The sequence below is a fragment of the Mugil cephalus genome, chromosome 15, assembly GCF_022458985.1.
Source record: "Mugil cephalus isolate CIBA_MC_2020 chromosome 15, CIBA_Mcephalus_1.1, whole genome shotgun sequence".
Taxonomy (NCBI): Eukaryota; Metazoa; Chordata; class Actinopteri; order Mugiliformes; family Mugilidae; genus Mugil; species Mugil cephalus.
In genome coordinates this window covers 2,535,636-2,549,708 of record NC_061784.1, presented here as the reverse complement: position 1 = coordinate 2,549,708, position 14,073 = coordinate 2,535,636, and the positions used below count along the sequence as shown (strand labels likewise).

The 14,073-nt window shown below is 39.7% G+C and overlaps 1 long non-coding RNA gene across 2 annotated transcripts; it reads right to left on the bottom strand.

The window, feature by feature from the left end:
* Window positions 1–464: 464 nt before the first annotated feature.
* On the bottom strand, window positions 465–13,714 carry LOC125020793. 2 transcript variants are annotated; one of them, XR_007114267.1, is made up of 3 exons: window positions 11,096–13,714; window positions 9,633–9,745; window positions 465–2,736 (listed from the first exon to the last, which is right to left on the bottom strand). It is a non-coding gene; the product is annotated as an uncharacterized LOC125020793 (long non-coding RNA). The 2 variants fall into 2 exon arrangements; XR_007114266.1 differs by lacking the exon at window positions 465–2,736 and adding an exon at window positions 9,382–9,512.
* Window positions 13,715–14,073: the final 359 nt, after the last annotated feature.

Genomic DNA, 14,073 nt, shown 5'->3' with positions numbered 1-14,073 from the left:
GAAATCCTGAGAAGTTGTTAATCACCACCGTCATTCACATTCCACATAGACTCTGCTCCGCTCAGGACCTCTATGAGCTGGGGAAGGGGCATGGTCTGGGGGAAGCAGGGCCAGTGCTATTGGACCCAATAGTCTTTAATTAGAGGGAGAGCTTGGCAGGGACTGATGGAGGAGAAAGGCTCTCAGGATGTTGGTCCAGGGTGAGAGGGTTCACACACAAAACACTGGCTTTTCATCACTGCATGACTCACTCAGTTTGTGTGTAAAGTACGGTGTATGTGTAGATGTGTGTGCGTGTGCATACGGCGGAGAAAGTGAGAAAATGTGTGTGTGTGCTTTTGCTGTTTGCTGATATGTGTGTGCACATGACAGCTCGTGCATGTGTTTCTTACCTCACTGCTCAGGCATTCCAGTAGAGAAAGTGGTGTGAAGTGAAAGAGCTGCTCTCACAGTGTGGGTATTCATGGATCGGGCCCCCGTGGGCCAGTCCGGGCTCCAGTGTTCAGAGACAAAGCCTCTCCAGCAGGACCCAGACACACTCACACAGAAAGGGGAGGAACATAAGGAGAGGAACGCAGGACAGGGGGAGACAAGGTAACAAGGGGAGAGAAAATGGAGAAGTGGCGGGAGGGGCCAACGGGAGAATGTGTGTATGGCAGCTCCTTTTCTCCCAAGAATGCAGGTGTGATGGACTGTTCTCTATTACTGGACAAACCCAAACCTGCTCTGTTCTGTATTATGATATGGAGTTATACATACATATATATATTAGAAAATCTGATTACATCTTTCTGAATATTATTTAGCAAATACCAGACTTAGTTTTTAGTGACTCTCATCTGTGTTGTAACTTTACTTTTGAGAAACTATCACATTGGAAGACACTTGCTCACATTGCACTTATCGGCACCTTTTTTTTTTTGCCTTGCCTTGCTGCCGGCAGAGTACATAAATCTATCCTCTCCTCCACTGGAACGAGCTCCACCTCCTCTTTTAACATCAGCCAATCGTGTCCTTCTTCCAGCCCTCTCTACTCCCTCTAGCATTAAGCCAGCAGCGTGAGCTCTAAGGATTCCATGAGAGTTTATTCCACTTGGCCGTCCTGTCACTGTTCCCCCTGCCCGGCCCCTTCCCTAGATCGGGTAGCCTGGTTCACTGTGTCCTTAAACAACCCGTGTGCATGTACAGGAAAGGGGCCCCAAAGTGGGGAGGCCCATCTCTGATTCTTAGTTTTTGAAGAGACACACTCACACTGTAAAGTCCCTATACTGACTTTTCTTTGTCGGTAACTAGCTTTGGTGTGTGGTTACTTTTACAGTCGTCAAACACAATGTGATTCTAGTCTCTGGAATGCACATGGACATACACCGTATGTATGATGCCTATAAGGCATGTGTACAACAATAGATGGAAAGCATTTGAAATAGTTACAGACAAATCCATGATTTGATAAAGATACACACACGTGTTCTGTATTTATATGGCATACAATGTTTTACAGAATGTACTGAAGCACAGAATCCTGAAACCATTTGTGTGACTTTGTGAAAGTCTGATTTTGGCCATGAAAATCGTGGATTCAAGTTTTGTAGAGAAACTAGGGAAATCATGCATTCATTTCAACCTTAACATGTTGAACTTTTCATTCCGATACATTCCCATGCAATCTTACTATCGTATGGGACTGTAGGTACCTTAAGGTGTCACACTTCTCTGTGTTGAGGTGGATGAATGGTTGACGCCTGCTCGCATGAAATGCTGACTTTGTCTTGAAGGTGTGCAGCTGCCAAGAAGTCGATAGAAGACTGATGATGTTTCAGTTTAAGTTAAGATTAGGTAGTGATATGATATCATTGTTTCACAGTGGAATCCAATGAGTCACACTGTATTTACATTACTGTGGCTAGCTAGGCAGTATGTTAAACTTTTCCATGTGTACATATATGTTAGTTTATGTTGTTTTTGTAATTTATTTTATACTAAATCATATAGTATGAAGTCATCAGTTAGGAGTAAGTGGGAAAGTAAAGGTAACATTTAATCTAGTGGATTTTAAGTAGCTTTTAAATGGGTGTGTGAATGTTTACTGTGAACGTAGTTGGCAATGTGGAAACTCAGAGAGGAACCGGGTCTAAACAGCTAAAGGCACAGGCTTATTCAGTATTCTGCTGAAATGCTCAGTGCACCTTATTTGTTAGAATTCCTTTCCAGTGCAGTTTCTCCATCCATTTCCACACAAATAACGTCTCTGTGAGCCATGAAATTACCAAACTGTTAGAGGTTGTAATACGAAATAAAAAAACAAAAAAACATCAAGGTCACTGCACTAGCACAAAGGTAAGACTTACAGCCTCATGTTAACCATTACAGCTTGAGTTGCACTCACTCACGGCCTCAAACACATTGTAATACGAAAAAGTTTTTAGGGAAAGAAATGAGTGTATATTTGACTAATGATGAATGATGGACAGTCCACTGGAGGATCCGTGTTTATAGTGTTTGTATGGACCAGACTTGTCACTTTTGAGATACAAGAAAGAAAAAAAAAAAACATTAAAAACTTCAGCACTTGAATGTTGTATTCCTTGGCTTTGTAGTGGGACTGGGTGACATGTACAGTTTGAGAAGAAGGTCATTTCTCCCTTTGTCACCCAAACATCAGCCAGAGACGGAGGTTGCTCTAGTTTCATTGGAGTGGACGGTATGTCTGGGTTTTGCCAGGAACAACAGCAGCCTCTGAAGACAGCGGAATAATACCAAATACTTTACTGATATGGAAATGGTTGGAGCTTTCAGTGTCAGGTGTTGAACAGACCACTGTGCTATGCAAAGTTTATGAACAGTGACAGCAATTGTTTCCATCAGGGTCTCAATTTATCTGTAGTTTTTTTATTGTATGTGTTTAGTTTTTCTGCTGCAGGAAAAGGGTTCATTCACTTCTCAAGGCTGAACTGCAAAACAAGCGTGGACCTACTCAAACGAAGAATGAAAAGAGCTGGAGAGCTCCACTTCTGTGGGTTTGATTTGTAGATGTTTTGAGGTAGGCTTGCACTGATTAGATTCATAGTTCTTTTTGATTTGTCATACAAATCAATCTGGATATGTATGTGCAGAAGCCTTGAACTAACTAACAGAAGCCTTGATTTCAAACTCTCAGATCTTAGCTGAATACATATTATAAAATAGGGTTAGGGTTAGGTTAACAGAGATAGGCAAAAAGAAAAATGTGTAATGAGCCTACGGGTGGATGCTGGGGTGGAGGCCCAGCAGTAATGGGGATGGTGCAAATGAGCAAAGATTGTGTTGGTTCTGTGTTGTGGTAAGCACCGTAAGAAACTATGCTTGATCTGGCTTCCAATCTATAAGACATGAATCTCCAAATGCAATTAGAGATGCAGTTCCAAATATGGTGTGTTCTATAAATTCAGTAAAGTCAGAAACCACAATTACAAATCAGTCTATAAAATAGGGATGTTCCTGCCCAGACATTTATTGCATCACTACATAATATCCAACACATCAAATTACGCTAGCACACACGCTAGCACTCATCATCCCAATTTCATTCTTCTGATAAACTAGTCCCATGCGAATCAGTCTTTATTTGTATTCCCCTAGATCACTTGTGTGACTGTATTAAATCCAATAAATAGGGCTGTCAAAGTTAATGTGAGAGGGCAGCTCAGAGCCAAGGTACGACGCCATAAACTCCCTAAGCCTCTCTGTCACGTTTTTCACATTTTTCAGAAACTTTTCTCTTCTTTGAAATGTGGCGTTCAGTGTTTGTTGTTTTTTGTTTTTTTGGTGTTGTGCGGTGCAGAGTGGACATGGATTTAATTTTGTTGTCTTTTTAATGGTATTATTGAAATACAGGAGACATGTTTAGACATGTGATTTTATTTCTTCTTCTTCATCAGTTTTTGGCAGCTTTGATGCTAACCAATCGCCTCTAAAACAGAAGAGGAAGAAGAAGTTTTGGTTTTGGTTAAAGGCAGATATAAAATAAATGACTACAAAATATCGGCCTTGGTTGAAGTCTGATCGGGTTCGATCATCTTAATGTGTTCATCACATTGGTGAAGCTCAGTGGTGGAGCTCATTTAAATACTGCCAGGTAGTTTGGCAATTTTTTCCGGGTATCAGCACAGTCTCATCACATGATGCTTTACTTAAAAAATGTATATTTTTTCTTGTTAGTCCGAATTTGCAAAGTAACTAAAGCTGTGAAAAAGTGCAGAGGTATGAACTGTAGAATATAACCTCTGACATGTAATGAAGTGAAAGCAGAAAGTAAAGACATAACCAGGGATAAAGTCAGTAAAAAAAAACACAAATATAAGGGGGAATTTCCCAATCACACGCTGTCCCCAGGTAAAACTAATCCCGTGTGAATAGGGCTTTAGATAAGAAAAGCTTTATGAATCTCCAGGGGATGAAATTTTGTTTATTTTACCTAATCCCAAACATTATTAAAAGATTGGTATCAGATCGGGGAGGCAAAAACAACTTGATCGGGGACATTCCTTTTTTAAAACAATGGCCTCATGCAAAAGTGCAACTACTGTCAGCCCTTTACACTTTTCACTGGAACATGAATGAACAATATTCAAAATGGGGCTTGCAGTAGTACAGTAGAAACAGTCATATGGCTTTATTTGTCCCTTTGACTCCCCATCCCCTCAAATCCCTGGTGATCTGGAGGCCATGACCCTGGCATCTGCCAGCACTTGCAGAAGGAGCGGCAGCCTACATCTGAGTCACACCTAGACAGATGCTGTGTAAGATGAAGTCTCGGCAATAAAACCGCCTCTACAGGGCAAGAGGAATCATTAAACATTGATCCTGACTCTGCTGGCTCCAAGCCGCGCGTAAGTCTTTGAAACAGATACTTTGCATTTCAGCATCACCATATAAGGCTGCTGTTTGGTCTTGAAATATCTGTCTCAATGTAAAAATATGAAAGTCAAATTTCTCTTCATATTGGGATATTTTTGATTTTAAAAGTTACTCAGAGCAATGTTTTACATTGTTGTGTGAGAACTTAACCTGTGTCAAAATTCTGCGGCTGAGAGTTTTTGTTTTTTACTTGTGAACTATGAGTCCAGATGTTATTTTGTGGAGGATTTGCCTCTGATGGAGTCAAATTTTAAGTTGAGATGGTGTAATATAATTGATAGTGTATGTGTCACAAATGGAAGGAGTGGAACAAGTAAGCATCATGCTCACGCTTAAAATGAGGACTGTATAAGGTGCTTTTGAATGCTGAAATGAGTCGTAACCCCAGATATCTACTGGGGCATCTTTGGTGCTGTGCCCATGATACACAATATACAGCTTCATGTTGTTGGATCGATCAGACGTCGTGAGGATGTCTTTAAACCGACAAAGAGACTTGTTGGGAAAAAATCTTGAATCATAAGATGAAAAAAAATAACTTGAATTTGTATTTAACGTTAGTTTTATCACACATGCTTGCCATTAAGGCACACCTTTGTTGTAGCTGTTTGACTTTTAAGCTCCTGAGGAAAATGAACAGAAATGATGTTATAAGTTCTTGTAAAGGTCAGGACGATTGTAACCACCCCAATGTGTCACACAGCTGTGGTTGTCATCATATTTTAACAGGATTCAGAACAGATTTTTCTTTTCTTGCCAGTATTTTACAGAAAGTTTAATGTACACAGTGTGGACCCTTTGGGCAGTTTTGTATATTGTTCTAAACGTAATGCTAATATGCTGTCACAATTTCTGCTGTCACTCATGAACAATTTGACATTTGACACATGGATTTTGTAAATAGGATGCAGAAATCAGTTTGAAGACAGTCATTAATGTTGTTATTGAGAGTAGCTATGCGTATTCTTAACTCTTGAACTAAGATTTTAATGCACGCTTTATGTTCGTGAGTATTGGATATATTTTTTGTCGTCTTGTGTGCAGTGGTGCATGTACGCAAGCAAAGTTTGATGTGCGTAAGTGAAGCTGTTTGCCTCGCTCCATCCTGTGTGTTCTGAAATCTCCTTTGCTGCAGACAGCAGTGTGGGGTGCAGAGATGGTGTGTGGAGTGGGGGAGGCAGGCAGCGGACATGGCGGCAGGCCAGAATCAATTGGCAGTGTAATGAGATGGCCTGGTGCCAGGTAACCATGGAGCTACCCTCTTTGCCTGTCTACCAGTACAGAGTTCAAAATTAAACTGAATGAATGAGAGAGAGGGAGGAGGGAGGGGAAGGAGGGCAGGGAAATAAGGGTCTGAAATGGCAGGAGTGTAGGGTGAGAGAAAGAAAGAAATGGCAAAAGAGGAGGGTTGCTGAAGAGGCACTGTGGACTAGTTCTAAGCTGTGCTGTAAAATCTAACTTGAGCCCTTATTTGAGAAAAGAAGAGAAGGAGGGGGTGAACTCAAGATCCAGCACGGGTTTTTATACTCTGGAATATCTGGAAATACTGTTTCTGTCCATCTGCATTTTCACTCTGTTGTGTCAGATAAAAGTGGGCATTCAAGGAAAGAACAAGTGCTCTTCACAAAGAAGAAAACTAGACTGCCTGAGTTTTCTTCCTTGATGTCCGCGTTGAGCTGCCAGCTTTGATTGTCTGGTGCCATTGGTTGCCTTAATATCCTGTAAATCTCTGTATTTCTTTATCCCCCTCTTAGACCCCACACCCTTCCTCCTGTCATGGAAGATGTGTTAATATTAAGAAATTGGCTGCATTCTTAAAGCGATTAGTCCAAGCCTGTGGATCCTGCCGATGAATAGAAATTAAGTAATTAATACAGTAGTTAGTTCTTTTTCTGCTTCCTAAAGCCTTACCCCTGCTATGTGCTCGCTCAGTTTTTACCCGCTCATCAGAGCATCTTTAAGAACTAGTGTACTGCTTAATGAATGGATTTTCATTTATACTGATAGATAGAGTTTGCTGGTATGCTCTTGAACATGACAGTACAGCCCATACATATAATATTAATTCATATAAATAAAGGTTATTTAAGTGAGATTAATATAAGTTGGAAAATGGAAACTGATAATTGTATTGTTTTCTTTTGTTTTTGTAGAAAGATTGCTTTCAGAATCTAATCAAAACCTTGATTAGAGTAAGATAAACTTACATGCGCCCTCATTGGCAAAGATTTTATTGTTTTCTGACTCAGTGCCATTGTATTCAGTGCATTTAGAAACTGGTCAAACCTGGCTGAAACAGGGCAGAGCCAGCCTGACATCCCAGGCTGAGCAGACCTGGCTGCAGCAAGCTATTAGTTTGTTTTGTGCTGATTCTCCTGTGGAGTTGAAAGTAAATGTTAAGCATGGATGAACATACTGGTTAGATCCGCTGTGTTTGCGTGGATCTGCTTATCCTGGAGTGACCTTTTGCTTTAACTAGGATGCCATTGCCATAGGTTTTCTAATAAGTGGTATTTAGAGGGAGGAAGTGTGCGATGCACTACTGACTGTACAGTCTGTCTGTAAAGCGAAAAGCATGTTCAGCTGTGAGACTGGTGGCCTGCGAAAAACGCCCAGGCACTCTCTGCTGACACGACCCAGACTTTGAGACTTTTGAGTGCACGTTGACAGAGAGACGAGACAGTGGGCCAAGATGTCTGTGGTTTGGATTAATGGGGAGGACTGGAGAATGGGTGCCGCAGTTGTGCGTGAGCAGAATATTTGATGGGGGAAGCGAGAGGAGGGAACAGTGAGGGACAAGCAACTGCAAGAGATGGGCGAGATGAAAGGGGGGAAAGAGATAAAAATGGACCATCAAGAAGCAACGATGGAAATGTACACTGATAAATACCGTGTCTCTCTTGTTTCTTGTCTGATTTCAGTCCACAGTGTAGCTTTTACTCGTTTCTTTTGTTGCACTGGGTTGAATATGGGGATAAAATCTACAGGAAGGCCCTCATCACACACGTCTGAAGTATAAACCTGAATCAAATTCACTGTATCACTAAATACAGCATAAACTATATGTAGGAGACAACGCCATGCAGAGAATAAACAAAGCAAGAAAATATTTTAACTGAATTTAATCAACTGCTAATTTATTTCCATATGTGCTTTAGACCAGAATATTAATAATACATAGTCATTTTATTTCTATGAGTATTTTAAGTCCCTGTGAGACGTACTGCAGCCTGTACTCCTGTATCTATTCAGTAACTGTGGTCCAGACGGATGCGTACATACGTCAGGCCTTTGTGTTTTCACAGCAACAACTTTACTTTATGTATGGATAAAGTATTAAATACTGTGGTGTTATATGCTGCGTCCTTTATAGCATGTTTTAGTTAAATCTTTAAACTTTTATGCTACTGTTGCTTTTTATTTATTTATTTATTTTTTTTTCTCTTGTAGTTCCTCAAGAAAAGGCTTGTGATTTTCTTTAAAATGTCAGTAGGTGGGAATCATGTCTGACATCACTGGACCGTGTCTATTTGGTGAAAACTTAGCTGCCAAAAAGTCACTTAGTACCCATGACTTGAATCAGCCATGACGTGTATAAGTTTTTGGAACTTTTGGAATTTTCTGCAAATGTAAATTTAACTGTGACTCAACTGTGAATCAGAGCCTAAATACAAGAAGAAACTAACCAAAAAAAATAAAATAATGATAAATATTTATAATAATAATACATATTTGTAACTGACAGTTACAAAAGGATGATAAATTGTTGTTGTAGTAATTTTTGGAAACTTCCATGTGACAGATTCCATATAATTTGTCCTTTTAGAATTTAACTTGCTTAAAGATTTTATTATAAATATAATAATTAAGAGTCCTAAATAGATGCATATTCACATTTTAATCCACTATTTTAATACTATTTAAAGAGTTAAACGCAGTAGCAGAACAGTTAATGTGTGAAATAATTCAAGCTGAAATGATTGTTCATGATAAGAGGTGAAATATAGGATGATAAGAGATTGAATGTGAAGGTAACTGTTATAACATAACATCTCAAGTGTGTATTCTAGTCGTGACTACCATAAGTGATCTCAGTAGTAGATACAATTTGTGATTGAGGAATGGTATTTGATTTATCGTGTACTCTAGTCTGGTGACTACACTGAACTCTGCCAGTCTGTTAAGTGTCTGTCCTAACAATAACACAAACCCTTGTGAGGACATGGAATAAAACAAGAAAACAGAGGCTACCTTACAGGAAGACAGCGAGCACAGTCCTGAATATATTGTAGTGACACCCCAATAATTGAGTTTTAAGACCAGTGAATAACGCGAAATACAACATATTTATCATCGTCTGACTTTACTTCAAAAGGTCATCCTGCCTAAATAAAGGATGATTCCTAGCATGCAAGAAAGGATGCAATCCATTTTAAAGCTCTCATACAGGCAGCTGGCTCTGAGATGATGGCTGCAGGTTTTTGGACCAAGGTTGAAAATAATGAGAATATATTTATTGAGAGAAGACCATGAACAATCATAAGATCTAAATAAAACAATCAAGTGCAATGTTTGTCTGTGTTTCAGGATTCTTCAGCCCAATTGTCATTGCGCTCCTAGGTGAAAAAAACAAACAAACAAATAAAAAAATCGCAGTAATGAATTTTGGCTATTGTTGGCAGCCCTCTTTCTCTTCCCCACTTTCCCAGGCTCTGAGAGTGGCTTTAAGGGGTTACCTTGTTAGAGGTCTGGGGTTATGCCCATGTCGGTCACTCTGTTTTCTTCAACCTTCTGTTTTTGGAGAGGCCCTTCTCTGTGTCGGCACTGTGACATGGTTCTTGGCAATATCCTGAAAGTCAAATCTGTTCATTTAGATTCAAGTGGTGACCATGGAGCAGACTGCAGCCCATTGGCATGCTGAGGCAAAACTAGTACCCAGGGCTTTTAATATCCTGAAGCCAGCATTTGTCCTTTTTTTTGTTACAAAACTTAACAAGCTCGTATTCATGGGTCAGTCTATGTGTTAAGGTGGTCCTTGATTTTCTAAAATGTGGATTTGTGTGTAAGTGCATAAATAATAGCCTAAAATGTGTCTTCTTCTTTGAGGGTCAGACATCAGGGTCAGAAAGATCAACAGGCTGGGACATTCATGTCTTGCTCAAGAACATGATAGTAAGTGTCTGTTATTTCACAATATGAAACAGCACCCAGTGTTGGTGGAGGGTTATTTCTCCAATATAGAAGCAAAATATTATGGAAATGCTTAGAATAAGTTGTGCACTTTATAAAAAAAGAAATCACGTTGCAATACACGAAGGAGGTTATTATGGTCAGAAAAATCAGAATGGAGTTACTGCAGTAATTGTAAGAGCTACCGTGTTGTTTTTATTAAATATTAAATATGGAATTAAATATTTTTACGTTTTTAATGCTGCCACTAGCTTTTTTTCTTCAAGAATCTAGCTTCAGAACGGAAGCACTGCATGTTCACCCACACAGTGTAGTAGGTAGTGTTTATAATCATAATTTCCGTAATTTTGTATCATTTTTAATTGCAGTTGCAGACCGTCTTTGGCCTCGTCTTAAATCCTGTAGGGCTTTGCAGGAATCGTTGCAGCCAATATACAGAATCGGGCCGTGTATTGAGCCTAGAGACACTCCACTAGAAAGACGTTTGTGAAAATGGTGCACAATGGAGCAGCAGTTCCATTGTGCAGCCGGGCTATTGAGGCACATACTGTACTGTTGTGATGTCAAAAGTGATGCTGAGGGTGAGTACAGAAAGAGAGACACCCGCGATAAGAGGCCATTCAGGTAATAGACAAATATTTTATAATGATTTATGCAACTACGAGCTAAGTGGAGATTTAAGCATTTAAAAAAAAAGAAACACGAAATTGTCGAGATTATTTCCTGAAAAATCATAACAAACTGCAAACTCAAAATTAGAAATTACGATGCTGATATGCCGTGCTGAAGACATCCCGAAGGATCGCATTAACGTGATTAACATATTAATAATAAACACGTATCACTTTAAAATAATTATTTTTTCTCTATGTGAATCAATAATAGAAAGAATGTGTATTCTGTAAAGTGTGCAGACGACATTCGAGTAAGAATATAAAACAAAGGCAGCAGTGCAGAGTGTCAGGATGTGAGCATGTGGGAGACAAACAATAAGCCGTAGGAGCCTTACTCGTTTACAGTTGTAGGTCTCTCCTGCCTGGTGGGCCAAGTAGACTTTCTTATGGACTGACAACACAGCTGTACACCATTCGTCGGTCTGAAAGACAGCTAATGGGACAAAAGGCAAGCGTGAGGAGAAGGAAACGAGGGAAAGATGCTTACTGAATCGGCCAGCCCTCCCCTGAGCAGGACGGGGAGCACCTCTCTTCCTCTCTGCTCAGAGCTGCTTTCTCCCGGCCCTCAGCCATTTTGGAGCGGGGAAAAAGTAGCTGCTTTCTCTCTCCCTCTCTCACTACGTGGCATAGCTTTGGAAAGGCTTCGGCTGCTGTTTTCTAGCAGCAGAGGAGGCGCACTTTGCAGCTTACACTTGGGAGATAATATGTTTGCAAAGAAAAAAAAAAAAATCTGACGCGAAAAAACCTTCCATTTTGATCTTTTTAAAGTGATTTTTTTTACCCCTTGCATTCAACTGCCAAGCGTCTCCTCTGTGCAGTTCCACTCATGCTGTTTCCTTTTTGTCTATAACTTGAGCTGTAGTTTTTTTTTTTGGCCGGTCCGTTACCTCTTGTTTCATTTAAGGTATAGGCTCTCTTATCTTTTAATTTGATTTCATGTAAGTTTAAGATAAAAGGATATGTTCAAATTTTGGCAGCACTAGGAAGAGACAGCGCAGCAGCCAAGGATCCTGCTGGGATCCAAAAAAGCCAAGCAGAATGAAGCACCAAAAAAAAAAAAAAAAAAAAAAAAGAAAACACCACCCTTTCCTTTGCTTGGTCACAAATTCCACTTTCTCTGTAGCCAGCTCTGCGCTGCGACTCCTCCTCATCCACATCTTACCGCATTCAACCTTTTGCCATTTCTCTCTTGCCGTACCTTTTTTTAAAGCCGATTTTAGGTTTTTGTACCCCTGAAAAATGGGGACTGGACAGCGGGTTATAAGGGCGTAGCAGGCAGGAAACGAGGGGACGTTATCTTCTTACTTTTTGTTGTTATTTATCCTTTTTTTCACTGATAGTATTATTGAATTGTTGTGCTGCTTGTATTTTGAAGTCGTTCATGTACTTTAAGGGCGATCTCGGATTACCACGTGTTTGTAAGTGTGGTTTTGGGAACGTGTGTACATGGGTGTCTTATCTGTGAATGTTGGACTTGCTGTTCATTCACAATTAGTTTGTGATGACTTGTATGTTTGTTTTTATAGGTTTCTTGATTTATGCTTAAGCACTGGCCTACAGTACTCCTCAAGCCTGACTCCATCATATTCTGGAGGACATTTGACCATCAGGTCCATCCAGTGACCTACTGGTATGTTGGCGATTTAAATGCTAGTAGTTTTCTGACTTTTGGAGTGTTTCATGTTATTTGGTCTGGTGCGATTAGATTCACGGTGCATGCCTTTTGATGGTGTCTGTTGTTTGTTTTGTTGCGTTATATTTTCGGTCCACAAAAACACATTAGGGTAACAGAAAATGTCAGAATTTTCAGAATTAAAGCTGGCATTATGTTCAGTATTGTGCACGCGGCATCTTATTTCGGTTGCATAGTCTTAATTTAGTTCACAGTGTTTGATGTATAATTAAATATTATAGTTTTTAAACCTTGCGACAATAACTGTTCTTGTCGTTTTTTACATTTTTTTTTACCAAGAATATAAATGGTCTCACCATATCGCATTCATATTAGGCTATTTCCTCAAAACAGCATTTTATACAGAACAAATGTATTTTCTTCACTGAAATCATTCATCAGTATCAGCCATTTTATTTTTTTATTATGTTTTTCATGTCCAGTTATAAAACTACACAATATTCTTTTTGATGCCTCAAAAAATGATGTTGACGTCAAAAGCATGTGACCAGCGGGTGAAACATCACCAGTCATGTGCTCTGGCCTGTACCATAGTTTAATTTAAAGATTCGTCTGTATTTGATACATGAAATATGGATGAATGGATTAAAATAAATATCAAATATAAATAATGCAGTACATACAAAGATCAGTTTTGTATTTTATTGCCTTGGTTCTGTCGCGTAAGCATTTATTTATTTTTAAATTTTAAACAGACTCTTGGTTCTTGTATTAGTTGCATAAAGATATAACAAACACTGTGTCATACTGAAAGTTATCAACATTACAGTGTGCCCATTGTAGCACATTGCTTCAGCGCTCAATCAGAGGAGTGGTATGTTGAATGAACGGAGCTAAAGGTTCAGATAGTAGAATGACTCGCTTGTTTGAAGGTTATGTGGGTTTTGTCTTCCTTATCTGCTTTCAAAGGGGTAAAGCCAGCTGCCACAAACCCGTAGATCCGAACTTGTGGTGACTGACTGCACAAGCTCGTATCTATAGGTATGTGTCTTCCTGGCAAATACTGCACCAGCCCGATGCCTTTAAGAAGTGTTGCTATCCACTGGAATTATTCCTGAAACAGGTTTTGGCCGGATAGCTATAAAGACTGGAATTTCTCTCATTGTTCCCGTGATTAAACAACGCTGACCCTGTCTGACCCTGAATCCTGGGATACGAGATCTTGACCGTACTCATCCCACGTGTCCTGCCTTTATGCGGTAACCCCACCCAAAGCTGAAGGGCTGGGCTATGACACGATTGTACGTGACCTAATAACTCTGGCCACTGGGTCAGTGTCGCAATTCAGCAAACAGGTGCTGCTTCATAGTAAAAGTAAGCTTAAGAAAGGACTTTTGGTAAATATCAAGAGCAAGAAATAGATATTCCCGTCACGTTACATGAACTGTAAATTTCTTTTTATGTTTTCATAATATAAATCTCTATAAAACGACTTTCAAATGACATCTAGAGAATGATTCGATCCTTTTCAAAGGAGTCGTCCTTCAGTTTCCTCCGGGGTTCCACAGGTTGAGGTAGTAGGTTGTATAGTTCAGAGTGACACCACAGGAGATAACTGTACAGCCTCCTAGCTTTCCCTGAGGAAACACCACACACCACATTGACTCCTTATTTAACTAA